The sequence below is a fragment of the Chiroxiphia lanceolata genome, chromosome 5, assembly GCF_009829145.1.
Source record: "Chiroxiphia lanceolata isolate bChiLan1 chromosome 5, bChiLan1.pri, whole genome shotgun sequence".
Classification (NCBI taxonomy): domain Eukaryota; kingdom Metazoa; phylum Chordata; class Aves; order Passeriformes; family Pipridae; genus Chiroxiphia; species Chiroxiphia lanceolata.
Window position 1 is genome coordinate 73,241,103 of NC_045641.1, and position 14,988 is coordinate 73,256,090.

Genomic DNA, 14,988 nt, shown 5'->3' on the forward strand with positions numbered 1-14,988 from the left:
TGGGGGTAAAAGGGGGTGAAATGGGGGTGAAAGGGGGAGAAATGGGGGTGAAAGGGGGAGAAATGGGGGTAAAAGGGGGAGAGAAGGGGAGAAAACGGGGAGAAAAATGGGGGAAAAGGGGGGAGAAAGGGGGAGAAAGGGGGAGAAAGGGGGAGAAAGGGGGGAGAAAAAAAGGGGGGAGAAAGGGGGGAGAAAGGGGGGAGAAAGGGGGAGAAAGGGGGGAGAAAGGGGGAGAAAGGGGGGAGAAAGGGGGGGAAAGGGAGAAAGGGGGGAAAAGGGGAAAAAAGGAAAGGAGATGAAAGGAGAAGACCTCCTCCTAATTTCAGGCACAAAGTAATCAGAATAAATCATACAGAAAGGGTTCTTTTAGCCAAACACTTCTGGCTCAAGGGGCCCAAGACAAAGCCAGCACTTTTGCCTGTAAGATAAAGGCACTGAGAGCTTATCCCAGACTCCCAAAATCTCTAAAATCACCTTTACCAGTCCTCTAGTCAGGGTATTTCAACAGGAATATTCCAAGAATATATTCAGCAATTTCAGGATCTGGATGCAAGTTACTAAGTGAATCTTCAGCAGATTAACACAGATAATCAGGAATTCTGTATCAAGTCTGAAATTCTAGGAAACATCAGAAGAAATTCAATAACAAATTGTGAAGTGAATTTTCAAGCAGGCAACTTCTTGAATATTTAAGCTTTAGATAAAACTTCCAGTTATTCCATTTCATTTGATGCATTTGACGTGTGCATGTCAAATCCCTACTTGTACTTGTCTTTCACCCAAAATGATATTTTTTTACTTAAACCAGAAAAATAACTGGGAAACAAGATATAAAAATGTCTTTTTAAGCTTATGTAGTTACATTTCCAGCAACTCTTTCAGTATTCACAGCTACACAAAGCAGTGAAGCACTTGAAATTGGGTGATGGTGGATAAATGGAAGACATGACTTACATTCCATCTTTTTTGGGGGCAGATACTACAGATAGACTGAGATTTTTCACAGTACTCCAAATTTAAAACTTGCATCCTGATTCTGATGTAAATGCTTAGGCACAATATTTTTAATCTTAAGCTTTTAATGCTAAATTTGTTTCACTGTAAATTGATTTTTAAAAATCTATTAAATTAAATTTTAGAATTAGTTTAAATTTTAAAAATTCTTTGCACATTCCAATAATTCTCATGAGCCACTTCAGCTGCATAACTAAAGCAGCTCCAATTGAATCATTCTGGAAGGCACTGCAGAGATTCGGAGGATTGCAACAGGAGCTGACCAAGCAATTTAACAATAGCAGGAGTCTTAAATGGCTTATTTCTCCCCATTTGCAGGGTTGAACAGTGCACAAGCCAACTGCTATTGCATGACAAGAGAGTGTTTCACAAGATTTTTATTAAAGCTTTCTTTCTGAGATCACATAACTTTGTTCTCTGACTATTCACTGCAATAAGAAAATCCAAGGATTCACGTGGCATATTTTCCCTTGGCAAACTCAAAACACATTTTGAGAAGTGTATTATAAAATCTTCAGCTTTTCATGGTATTTTTTCCTACCTTATCAACTGCATTCCAGTGAGTATCCTACCTAAATTAGATACTGACACATCCCTGAAAATTTATAACGTTTTTATGGGATTTTTAACTCCAAAACTGAACTACCAACATCATTCACAACTCAGATAAATAATATCAAAAGGTATTATACTGGGACAGCGTTTTCACCCAAAAAATGTGGTATTTTATGCATATTTATGAAATAAACACTGGAAGCACAAAAAACCCCATAAAATGAGCACAATGAAGATACCTTTAGATGTGTTGGAAAACATGAAAATCGCTCATCTCTTTCCATATTTCCCTGCTTGCAGTGAAACCCCTTTTAGGCAAAAAACCTGCTAAAATGATTACTGCAAACCCAGTCATTTTGTTCAGCAGCCATTCATTACATGCTAAATTTAGCCCCATTTTGCCTTAATTACAATTACACAAAATGTCTCTGCAATACCTAAGAACAAGTAGGAACAAAGGTGCTTCTATGTGGCCTCTTTGGCAGGAGAGGGAGAGGGATAAAGGGGAATCTCCTGTTCCAGTTTTAGTTCCTCCACAATGAAAAACGCCAGATAACTGGAGAATACATAGTATTTTATCACCCTGATCAAAGCCTAAGGCCAAGAAATCTATAGGTTGTCTTGCAGAACCCAAAATAAATTCAGAATGAAGGCATGGTATTTGCTTTATCTCTTTGTGTTTATCAGTTACTGGACTTGACAATGACCAACATTTGCACCACGCAGATTTATTCATGATACTCACACCACCCACAGGATTTACATTCTACCAGGAATTATGGAATAGCCACTAAACCCAGTGCTAAAAATACAGTCATTTGATACAGACTAAACCCACATGTTGCTCTCTGATACAGGGACACTACAAGCAAAGCAGCTGCTTTTATACTACTTTGGACAAAGGATTTCTTGGCCAAATTCAAACCAATTTTAAGATCAAATATAATTTCAAATAATTTTTAAGGTTCACCTGCAGATCCTTTAAAACTACGTGGACTGTCTTTTAATCTCCTCAAATTTGTGTTTACAAAGATAAATAATAAATTAGGTCCCACCTCAATAACAGACAAGACATTCATGATATCCAGTGAAGGGAGCAATTAAACAAAGAACAGCACAAAATGTCCTGCAACAGTGTTCTGTCTGCTCAAATGTTCTCTGCTGGCCAATCTGAGCACCTGCTTCAAAAAAAACCCCATCAGGTGGAATAGTACTTTACTGAGAAAAGCCAAGAAAGCAGATCGGGCTTAGAAAGTAACAGAAGAATCCAGTTAATTCTACTTCTAGAATTCCACTAATTCTAAAAAAAAAAGGGTGAGGAAAAAAAGGAAAAAAAAGGAAGAAAAAGAAAAACCAAACCCAAACAGGTTACAATTAGTAGCTTTTCCAGTCTACAAAATAGAGAGCTGGCATGTTTTGTGTAGATCTAGATTTACCCTGTGAGGGGAAAAAAAAAAAGGGGGGAGGGAAAAAATAACATTCTAAAACACACTTGATTTTTTTCACAAATTTTGAAAGCTACATATTGAACTGGAATTCAAAGCTATTTCTTCAAAACTTGGTTTAATGACAATGTGCTACCAGATTAATTTAAACATTCTGCTTGGAGGTTCAAAACATTATTTAACACTCAATTTTTTCTATAAAAACAGTATTTCACTACATAAGAATAATTATCAGCATTATACCTTAGAAACATGTACAAGTGAGTATTCTGAAAGTTAGAAGACAAGGACTTTTGGCTCCTTTCTACTTGGAACTTGTAGAGTGAAACCATCACAAACTTTAAAAACGCTTTCAACTGTTCTGGTCCTTCCACACTAAAATATTTTAAGCAAAAATACAAGAAAAACCAGCAAGTTCACCTTTAAATTTATGAAGTGATTATTATCTATTTATTATCTATCTTATTATCTATTCACCCATGCATTTAAAATTGGTAAAAATCAAGGATCATAAATTTAAGCACATCTTCAATTCGCTCAACTATAAAGAGTTTGAGGGTACAGTCTCGAGTCAGTAAGTTGTATCTGAGCAGCGTCATGTAGCACAACTTCAGCTGCCAGGATGAGCAACAGTTTCTGTATAAATTGTGTTTATACACACTCCATTTTCCTACTTTATTACATCCTGATTATCACTGGCAAGTAGAAGTCGCACAAACAAACTTCCGAGCTGGTTTAACAAGTACAAGATGTTTTGCTAACACAAGGAATAGCAAGTGCACAGACAACACACAAAGTCTGAGACCCTGAAAAGACAGGCAAAAAGGTATTTTTCATTGTTAATGTGCAAGCACACCAGTAAGAGATTAAATTTTTGCCTTCGGGAACATAAATCCAGCCCGTTTAGTACCACTGAAATTCACTGCACGTGTCCCATGAGTGAAGAGTTTGTGTGGGGTTTATAATGGAGGGAGAGAGACTAAGTGGCCAGGAAAGGAGTGGTGACACTTCTGCAATAACATTTGAAATATCAGCTGCTTTAAGGAACACTGGCACTCCCCCAGACATTCTGGAACATCTTCCAACGGCTCTAACTGGTATCCACAGAGACCCCCAATACACACCAAACACTCAGAGCTCTCAGCTGCTCCTGCAGCTGCTGATGCTGAAGGAAGATGTCACATTATCATGGAGCTCTTTGCTCCCACTGATGGGTTGTTCATGCCTCCCTTTCCCAGCTCTGACACCAGTGTGGAATTTAACATCCACACAGTGACAAAGTCCATAAACACCACGTTCCACACGAAGGCATTTAACACGTTATCAATATTATCACAGATTTACCATTTCTCCCAACAAGAAAGCAGCCACTGCCCACTCAGCAGGGATCCAGGGATCTGCCAATTTGCCAGGAAAGCCTACTATTAAGGCAGAGGATGGGAGCCATAAGTCAAACTACAGAGATGTCCTGTTTGTCTATGACTCATGGCAGCCCATTTATTGAAATCTGTACTACACATTACAGGACACATTACGCATATTCACCCCTGCAACCTTTATTTAACCTGTTAAGTCAGAAAATTAGGAAAACAACAAACACAACAAGCTTATATATTCTTTGTCATATTCTTTTCACTTCATAGTCTGCATCCATGTCACATCTATAAGTTTTATATCAAGAGATTACATAAAATGCAGCCTTTGCTGCAGTAAAACTGTTTGGAAGAAGTATTTAATAATATGGATTTGACAGACTGTTCTTGTCCCCACCATTTTGCTGTTGATTGTACTCTGGTTTTGTCATTCACTGGCTTAGGAGTATGTGATAAAAGGCACAGAAGGTTGGTTTAAAATATTGGTCTGGAGATGCCCTGGAATTAATCTTAACTCAAAGCAGAGGTCCAAAAAAAGGGGTTAACAACATGCAATGACCCAGAGCCAAACAATGCAAGATACCGGTTTCCATTATTACCAAAATATTTACAATACCTTCTGTACACCAGAGCAGCTTTTAAATATTTGCATATTCTAAAAGTTGAACCAAACCCCGTTATCTGAAGCCTGAGAGACGGTTTTCTTTTGCTTCAGAGCCCATTACTGTGCAGGGTTTGCAAACAGCCAGGCCACTTCTACTCCTATTTACTAATTAGGGCTGGTACTTTCTCAAATATTGACACATCCTGTCCACCAAGGATCACAGGACTCTACCCACACACACAAGCTCAGCAGAATCACCCACACTCCAAGGACCAACCTTATCAGAGAAATCTGGACTGTTCCCTTCCCCAGAAAAAGGCACCTTGGATAACATATAAAGGAACAACATTAAAGTCTCATGACACAACTGTAGATCCCAGAATACAACAGAATTTACCATCAGCTCCAGGTTATTCCTCTCAACCCCAGTGGGTCAATCAGCCAGGTAACATTCATATTACATATGTCATTTATTCAACCACAGACTCAGAATCCTTAAGTGGATTTATCTCAGTACAGTTACATCACAGTTATTTCCTGCTTTTCTTCCTTTTCATCTCCTGGGAACAATCCATCCATTACATTAAGTCAAGCCAAAAAATCAGTAACTGGGGTTAGGTTGAGAAAGGAACCATGTCACTTCTTGAAGTTCTGGGGATTAAGACAGAACTGGAAATTAAATCCTGCGTTACAAAGAAGTTGTTAATCTCACAGACTGGTCCTTCAGTTCAAGCATTAGAGACTTCATTCCAGGCAACAAGTAGTCATTAAATCTTGGTATTTTTTTAAAAAGCAGACATTCCAAGAACCAAAAAGACACTAATGTATCAGCTTACATGCATGTTTAAACAACTCTATTAAAGAAAAAAAAAAAAAACCCAACCAACCCTTCCATCTGCATCTACCCATTCTTCTGGCTCATTGGATGAGAAGACGCACTTTTTCCAGGACCTGCTACTCCCACATGTGAGAAAACCATTCACCAACTCAGAAACAGAAAGCTCAGTTAGCTACTTTTACTAGCTTTTCACCTTTTTTTTTAATTACCTATTAGCTACTTTGTATTACTCCTACAGATTCATACAAGCACAGGCAATTTTTGACTGGCAGCAGCACTGCTAAGCATTTCCTCCTCTTCCAGTTCCTGCAACAAGCACAGAAATTTCTTGTACCACTCCAAGTTGCAGGAGCCTTCAGCTTTTAAGCACAGCCAGGGAAGCACAGAATGGACAGATGGACATCTTTAAGCAAGTGGCTCACTCAGCTCCAAGGAGGAGAAGGCACCCATATGTTGTATAGACAGACCATGAGAACAAAACTTCTCATGCCTAACCCTAAATCATCCAAACACATCAAAGAACAGGTTCAAAATACTGATTTTCAGACCAACGTTCAAGTGCCTTGACACGACAGAAGAAAGCAGACATATCTACCCATTAGAAGAAATACATCATCTGGGTGTTTTGAAGGTATTGTTTAAAAACACTCGTAGATCACAACCATCACAGTCAGAAAGCCAACTCACTATGATGGTACTTCAAAGGCATAAAAAGAACAAGTAGAAATATATATATTACCACATATTACCTAATATACCACAAAGTAAAATCAAGCTTTTCTTGCAGAGATGACCTGTGGAATGGAGAAGCTTTCTCATTACCCTATGACAGTTTAAAACAAAAAGTGAAAGAACACTTAAGGCCATCCACACAGATTCACACAGCAAACACCAAGCCTAGCAATCATAAATGCCATCTAATTTGTCAGCTCAGTATTAATTACTGCACCCACTTGCAGCACACCCTCTTTAAAATGAGAGAAAAAAAAAATTAAAAAAAATCCCAAACAGTTTTGCCTATTAACCCTTAATAAAGTATTTAATCATTTGTGCTTTCTTTCAACACCGATATTGTTGCTCGACGTGTGGTATGCAGTTCAAACCCCAGGGCAGTTTTTAATGTTTGTTCTGCTGTGGCACTGCACAACACGCAGACCTGAGCCAAAAAAAAATCGACCCCAGATCAGTAAATTACTTCCTTGGACACAGAACAGCAGCTGCACTCCTGCTCACCATACCCAAGCTGTGGTACATTATGATCAGAGACCTCCAAAATGATGCTGCACTGTGCTAAATAGACACACACACTACTTTTTACAGCCATAACTGGAAGAATATAACTATTACCTTTGAAGGCAAAATGCAAATTTGACAAAACACCATTTCAGGTAGGTACAGGTATAGAACAGTCAGCACAGTAGCCCTCGGTGTTAATAACCTTAATAGTGAAGAATGCAATTAAGGAGCTTTGCCCATCTGAAATACAGCTGGCAAACTGTTTGAGGTGCCTCTCACCTTTAAGTCATCACATCCTGTGTGTCCCCCCTGCCCAAGGAAGCAACAAAGCAGTGTTTTTCTATCAGCCTCCTGTCACAGACACACGAGAATGATCCTTTTGTTGCACTAAAACCCAGCTGTTTACATAACGCAGTCTTCACTATGACTATATATAATGCACTATCATTGGTTTAACTTTTAAAAGCAGTGGGAAGGTTCTGTCTTTAGAAAAGTGCTGAACAAACGCTGGAATTAGATCCCAATTAGCAGAAGGGGATCCTCCCCCCCACAAGAGCAAGAAAACAGCCTCATGGTAACCTCTTAAGAAGTCTTTCGGAGGCTGTGGAACACAACAGAAGAAAACCAAAGTAACACATCCAAAGGCTCATTTTTCACCCCAGTCTGGGTCAGGTGGAAAGGATCAAACTTAAACAAACAGATGCAGCGGTGCACTAGTTTTAAATTATCCTCGCTATTTAATAAGTAATCTGACGGTTCAAAACTGCAAGGTTACATTTAGTTTCCAAAGGTTCACCTCGCAAAGGGCAGCACTGCATCTTCCTGGCTTCCTTTGCTGGGAGGGCAAAAGGGTGAAGGCTCAGAAGGATGAATCTCTCAGAGGAGTGAATCTCTCAGCTCCTGAGTCAGTCCAGCCCGGGACAGCCAGGCAGCTGGTACGGACCCACACAGCCAGCACTGTACAGACCCTGTCCTTCCCCGACCAGGTAGCCCCGCCGCACATAAAGGGATGTCTGTCTCTCACATAGTTTCGGGAGATGAGGAGATTCTTTCCACGAGCCAAAAAAGGGAAAGTCCAGAAAGAAGGCGGCAACGGCAAGACCACGAAGCCTGGCTTAGCTGGACACTCAGAGGGGTGTGAGCCGCTTAAAACATCACTGTTCCCCCTGCAAACACCTCCTCCCACCAGCCCAGCACCGTCACCTGCCAATGGGGGATTTCACCGCCGGCAAGAAAAACCCACCCGCCCGAGTGTAGGGGCTCCATCCTCGCCTTCTCTCCCTGCGCCCCCCTCCCAACGCCAGCGCCGTCCGAGGGGGTCACTAAACTTCGGCGAGCGCCGAGCTCTGCCCTCCTACAGGAACCGAGCCAGTGTCGTCATCCCCCGCCGGCCCCAGCCCTGCCCTTGCCCGCCGTGCAAGGAGAGCTTCACCTTCCCCGCGCCCTCCGCACGGGCAGCGCCGGCCCCTCCGCCGGCCCCGCCGCGAGGTCCCCGGGGCTCCTCGCCCGGCCCGGCGCGGCCCGACCGGACCCACCGCCCGCCGTGGATCGCAACCCCGGCCTGCGCCTCTCGACAAGGCTCCAGCCTCACCTGCAGCGCCGGGAGCCGCCTGTGCGCTGTGCCCGGCGGGGTCGCGGGGTGTAGGGGGTGTGACCAGACGGGGAGAGCGCGGCGGACGCGGCCGGGCCCCAGCGCTGCGCTCCGGCCCCGCTCCCGCTCCGCTTCGATCCGCTCCTCTCGCCCGCCGCCGCGACTGCCGCCCCCGCCCCCCCGCGCCCCGCGCCCGCCGCCCGCGCCCCGCGCCCCGCCCGCCCCCGCCCCGCGCCCCGCCCGCCCCGCGCCCCGCGCCCCGCCCGCCCCGCGCCCCGCGCCCCGCCCCATTGGCTGAGCGCCCTCGGCGCCGGGGCCCCATTGGCTCTCTGCGGCTGTCAATCAACGCCGCTTCCTTAGAAAAGGGGATGGGGCGGGGCTGGAAGGGGCGGGGTGCGTGTGCGCGCGCGCGGCCGGTGCGCGCTCCTTGAGGGGCGGCTGTGGGGAACAACTCGGGATGGGGGATCGGACACTGCGGGGACACCTCGGGATGCGGGGACACCTCGGGATGGGGGATCGGACACTGCGGGGACACCTCGGGATGCGGGGACACCTCGGGATGGGGGATCGGACACTGCGGGGACACCTCGGGATGCGGGACACCTCGGGATGGGGGATCGGACACTGCGGGGACACCTCGGGATGCGGGGACACCTCGGGATGGGGATCGGACACCGATCGGTCACCTGAGGATGGGCACCGGACACTGCGGGGTCACCTCGGGATGGAGGGACTCTGGTCTCCCTCGGGATGGGGGATCGGACACTGCGGGGTCACCTGGGGATGGAGGAGCTCCGGTCTCCTCGGGGGAACACATCCAGGTGTGTCCGTGCAGGACACCGCTGGCGGGAGCCCCGCGGGACGTGGTGGCGATATTTGTTTTAGCCGGGACTGTTTGAAGTTCCAAGCAGGAGCCACCGCGGTGACCTTGTGCCGTCCCTTCAAAACCTTCACCTTCTCCTCTCCTGGTTCCTGCTGTTTCGCTGCCATCTGCCCTCCTCAGCCCCGCTGTGCCTCCGGCGCTGTCCCCCGGGACAGCCCGGTTTGAGGACAGCCCGGTGGGCAGGGCTGGAACACAGTCCTGAGAGTCCTTCCTCTTGGCCACGGTTCTTATGCAAGAAGGATCCTGCACAGGATCAGGATCGGCGCCAAGCCTTCCTGTACTCTTTCACTTAGGCTGTGACTCATTAACTTAAGGAGCTTTACATTCACTGGGAACTTAGATTAGCTCCTGCAGGATTGTGAGACCATAGCACTGGGATAAATTTTACCCTCTGGTAAAAAAAAAAAAAAATCCTTCAAATATGGATTTGAGTTAATTGCAATTACAATCACTGCGAAAGCTGCGTAAGGTTGAACATGATTTCTCCTCCCCTAACCTGTTCTTCTCTCTCTCCTGTGTTGAAAGTCCACAGTTCACGTTTGAGAGGAGAAACCTGGAATATATTGTTTCTTCTTTCACTCCTGACCACAGCTGCACTTTATTTTTTCCCACTGCCTCATGAAACGTGAGATCAAGCTTTGCACGACCCAGCGTTATACAGATGACAAGGGACACATCCAGTCATAATCCAGTCCTTTCTGTACGGAATCATGCTTCTGTTTGCCTGGAGCATTGTCAAAGCTGGGAATTCTCCCTGCCAGAACACTTAAAGACTTTGCTCAACATCAAAACAGTCCATTCATCTCTTTGTATGGTCAAATAATGCTCCAACTTGTTCCAAGATCGAAGGAGCAGCACAGGAATTCAGTGTAAATCACAGCACTCCCTGCTAGAACTGAGTTCATCCTCCCAGGAAAGGGAATTCCAGCTTGGCAGAGGACAGGACTTAAGCCAGCATCGACTTGTTAGGCCAGTGTGCTGCTCACACAATTTTATATAGATATTGTATATACATAGATATATATATATATCTTATATCTATATATACATAGATAACGTATAATTAACATATTACATTATAGTATGTGCATATAAATAGTATATAATTTATTACTGTATTTACATACATTTGCTGTGGTTCCATATATATACTTACTATATATACTTACTATACCTTTATATTTATATGTTATATATATATATGTAATATATATATGTATGTATGTAATATATATACACACACAAATATAGGTACAGCTCTTGTGTCACAGGATGTTATTCTGGGAGTCTTCTTCATATGGAACTTGAACTGCCTTCCAAGGGAATGGAGGGTGATCAGAAATTAGGGATTCACACAACATTTTTTATACTAACAACTCAATTCGGATTTTAGTAAAACTTGAGATAATGATTTTCCAGTTTTTCACTTAAACATCTTCATAAACCAATTAGCAACTGCTATGAAACATATTTATAAATGCTATGAAATTATAATTTTGAAGATAAGGAGGTAAAGGCAGGACTATTAATTGGAAAAAAAGCTGCTGAATATTCTTTTCTGCTTGCAAGACTTTTCCTATCCTTTTTTGTTTTTTACACTTAGCTGAAAGGTACTTAGACACCTCTGGAAGCCAACCAAGACGATAACCACTATCAGAATTTTAAAAAACACATTTTTAACTGTCAGGTTTTTTGCTCCTTTTCCAAGTGTACCATTTGACACAATTTTAGAGTCATCTTAGGGGCACTTTTTGCATCAACACTACTGCTCCTCCTGTGAATTTGGCTGCAATGGTGTAGTAATTTGACTTCATGACTTACAGTAACACAGTTTAATGTATGTCTAAATGTATACAGGTCTTGAGGCCACATGCACTGAATAAATACATATATGCACTGGAAAACTGCTTGGGGAAATATACCTCAGTGCTTAATAAGTCCTATTTCTTTCAATTTATAACATGTAAAGTAAGTTTATGTATATTCAAACACTTCAGCTTTTCTTGTAGTGAATTAAAAGAGATTAGTGGTCTCATTATATCTATCATCAGTGATGCAGCTCCCAGCATGATGACACTATTATGATGCCATAAATAATTTACTGATGGAGTGAGTCACACTTTAATGTATGAATCACTTTGATTTTAGTATTCTTATATTTCCCTCAATATTAAAAATATGGAAACCATTAAAACGTCATCATTAAATAATTAAATATTAAATCAGAATATTAAAATACACTTCCAGTTCTAATAAAAATGTGACATCCTGAGAAAGCTTGTCTTAATCTTTTCTTAGAAGAACAGCTGACAGTCTCTCCAAGCTCTGGTGGGCATTTGATTCAGACTGTTAGGAACAGGACAGGAAGTTTCTGGGGAAAAAAAAAATTCCTCTCTTATTTTAGATAGTATCCCACGGTTATTTTACTTTTAACACAATCTATTTTTAAATATGCTTCTTGTTTCTTCTGCTGTCCTCAGAAATTCCATGTGTCCTTTCAGGCATGAGACTTTCTCTGTAACGGAAATTCTGTCTTTGGCTCACCCAGAACAAATTTTATTTTGTGTTTTCTTGACTGTTGCAATAACATCTCAGCATTTCTCTTCCAAAATGTTTCCCTCTTGCTGAGGAAGTCCACGTGTCACATATCTTATTTACAACTTTAAATGTAAATTTAAATCCTGAACCATGTTGGATTGGAAATGCAATGCCATTAGTGACTATATAACCAGCCAATTGACAAAGAATTAGAGATTATGAAACTTAATTGCACTCGAATCAAGCAATTTCACTGTTTCACTGCCAACTTTCACTGGAATGAACCTTCAAGACAAGACATGTTCCTGTCTGAAATATTCTTTATTATCTCCTCGTTTTTCACATCACTGTTTTTAACGAGTTTCACACTCTCCAAAACTTTATCTTTCACAGCATGATTATGTCAGATGTGAAGGTGCTTTTAAACAGGCATAAAATTTGAGAATAATTAAGGCAGAGAAGACTCTCTGTCACTGGTAAAGGTATCCATGTCATCACAACAACTGGAAAGTTCTGGCTATGGGCTGCTCTCTGTGGAGAGCTTTGCCTGAGCTTTGATGGCAACTTAAAAAAGGTGGAAAAAACATCCAGTCCAGCACACGCAACTTCCTGCCATTCAGTAAAAACAATCAGTTTTTCCAAGATGCTCATTTCTGTTCCTATTTCCTCTGAATAATCGAATTTTTAACAAAACTGTGGCCGCAGGTACAGCTTTTCTTGGCTATACACGTCCCTTTTCTTTCTAAAACCACTTCAGAAACAGCACCAGCTTACGGTGAGAGGGTAAAGCCCTTCCTCTCCCGCAGATAAATGAGCTCTGCCTGACAGGTCCTGCTGATGAAATGCAGGGCTATACATCTTCTGTGAAATGTCCATTGTTTTGCTAAGTGTGCAGCAGGAAGTGAAGCAGGAGACAGGGACATTTCAGGCAGAAGTCCCATTGTAAAGCCAACAGTAACAAAGTCGCTTTAGGGATAACCTGTTTCTTTTCTACTAATGAAGTTCCTAAAGCCACATAAAGAAGCCATTCTGTGGGAATCTTATTCATTCCTTCCATGTCAAAGAATTAATAGGGAGAAAGGTTAGTGCCCAGGAAGCAAAGCCCCCTATTCAACCCCAGCAATGAGCTCCTTCTAACACTGCTGCCATTATCACAGCTCCCCGTAGCCGTTTGGAGCTGTCTATTTACTCTGCACACAATGCTGTCCTTATGCCAGCGGTCACTCCAGCACACCAGCAACAGCATTTTGAGGCTCAGACATTTATTTTAGCTCTGCCCAGCAAGTTATTGCACCAGCCCAAGTCAGAACTCATGAGTTTTGTTATTTCTGATTTATTTTGCTCCCCTGAAAGCCAAATCAGCGTCTTTGCCCCACAGTCAGATACGTTTGGACAGTTGGCCCAAGGCCACAGTGAGTTAGTCAGCACTGAGAGCTTGTTGCTTGCAGATTTAAACCCACTTAAGCCCTCTCAGTCAGAGGTAAACCTGGCTTTAATCTTTTGGAAAACTTGCAAAAAGAGCTACTTTACCTTTGAATGAGAGCATCCCATGAGGTTTATCAGCTTTTATTACACTTGTAAGCATCACACCTTCAGTCAATCCCTCTCCACATGCCTCCAGTGGAGAACACCATCCCCTCAGCCCCAGCTGATGGCAGAGCATCCCCCAGGCTCTTACCAGTCTTTGTACCACTAGTTCTGTCCTATTGCAGCAGCAGATTTCCTTCAAGGAGTGAAAAGTTTTTAAGAATTTATCCCTCAGTAAACAATTAAGTTTTCTTTCCAGTTTCTCTTCTTCCTCACCGGATTTTCACCTTTACCTTTCAAGACCAGGTACAAACCAGCATCTCACAGAGTGATATCCACATACCACCCTCCTCCTCCTCCTATTAGCTAAGAGTACTTTTGTATCCTTGTCATCCTCCTTTTCAGAGTCTCCAGACAAGCACAAGAGCAAAACACCCATTCCAGCTACCACAGACCCTTTCCTTTTTCAATTATTCCCTTATTCAATTATCTCCTTATTAAAAAAAAAATTATTTAAAAATTTCCTTAATCAAAACTTTCCTCATTCAAAAATTTCCTTATTCAAATTCCTTCAGTGAATCACTGTATTTTCAACAAGTCTTACACAGAAAAAAAACCAAAACCCAGACATTAGGTAGCAACACAGCTTCCTAATTTTGAGTTTCTCAAGAACATTTCACTCACAAGAGGCCTCAAGTTCTGCACAGAAAAGGAAGCGTTGTCTGATCAGAAATCCACCTTAGTATTCCAAGAATTTCGTGCTGTTTTCCGTTTGCTCCTTAAAACTCCATTGCAAACAGAGGTTCTTCATGTACTGGAACTGAAAATACAGTCAGGCCTTCAAACTTCAACCTCTGCAAAAAGCCTGATGGAAAAGGAAGTGGGGAGAAAGCAGCCTGATTTATGTCATCAGTGGCCTACTGCTTTTAAAAAGAAAGTGGAATGAGATCAGGAAGAGATCAGTCACTGCATTGCTCTTGAAGGGAGTGCTGCATTACCAAACTCATGTTTGGGGCCAGCAAAGATAAATTAGTAGTAACACACTGGTTGGAGATATAACTGTAAAACGTGTTATCAACATTTAAAATCTAAATTCTGGCTCTGAGATTAGGTACTACATAGTCGAAGTTTCACATCACTTTGGGGTATTTTTTCCTTTTTTCCCCCCAGTTAGTAATATTTTAATGTTTTTATTTTGAGGCAGTAATGATAATTTACTAGATATTTTAGAGATACTTCATCCTCAAGGGTTTGAAATATGCTTTCTCAACACTGCAGTGGCCAGAGAGAACGGTTTGCGTGTTCAGAACTGACAGCTCTGCTACAAAAATATCCTCCACATAAAATATTGCTCTGCAACTACTATATTTGAATTAAATACATC

The 14,988-nt window shown here is 42.4% G+C and overlaps 1 long non-coding RNA gene across 1 annotated transcript; it reads right to left on the bottom strand.

The window, feature by feature from the left end:
- Positions 1 to 584: 584 nt before the first annotated feature.
- Positions 585 to 8,811, bottom strand: LOC116786860. The gene is made up of 3 exons (XR_004357095.1): positions 8,657 to 8,811; positions 2,625 to 2,747; positions 585 to 618 (listed from the first exon to the last, which is right to left on the bottom strand). It is a non-coding gene; the product is annotated as an uncharacterized LOC116786860 (long non-coding RNA).
- Positions 8,812 to 14,988: the final 6,177 nt, after the last annotated feature.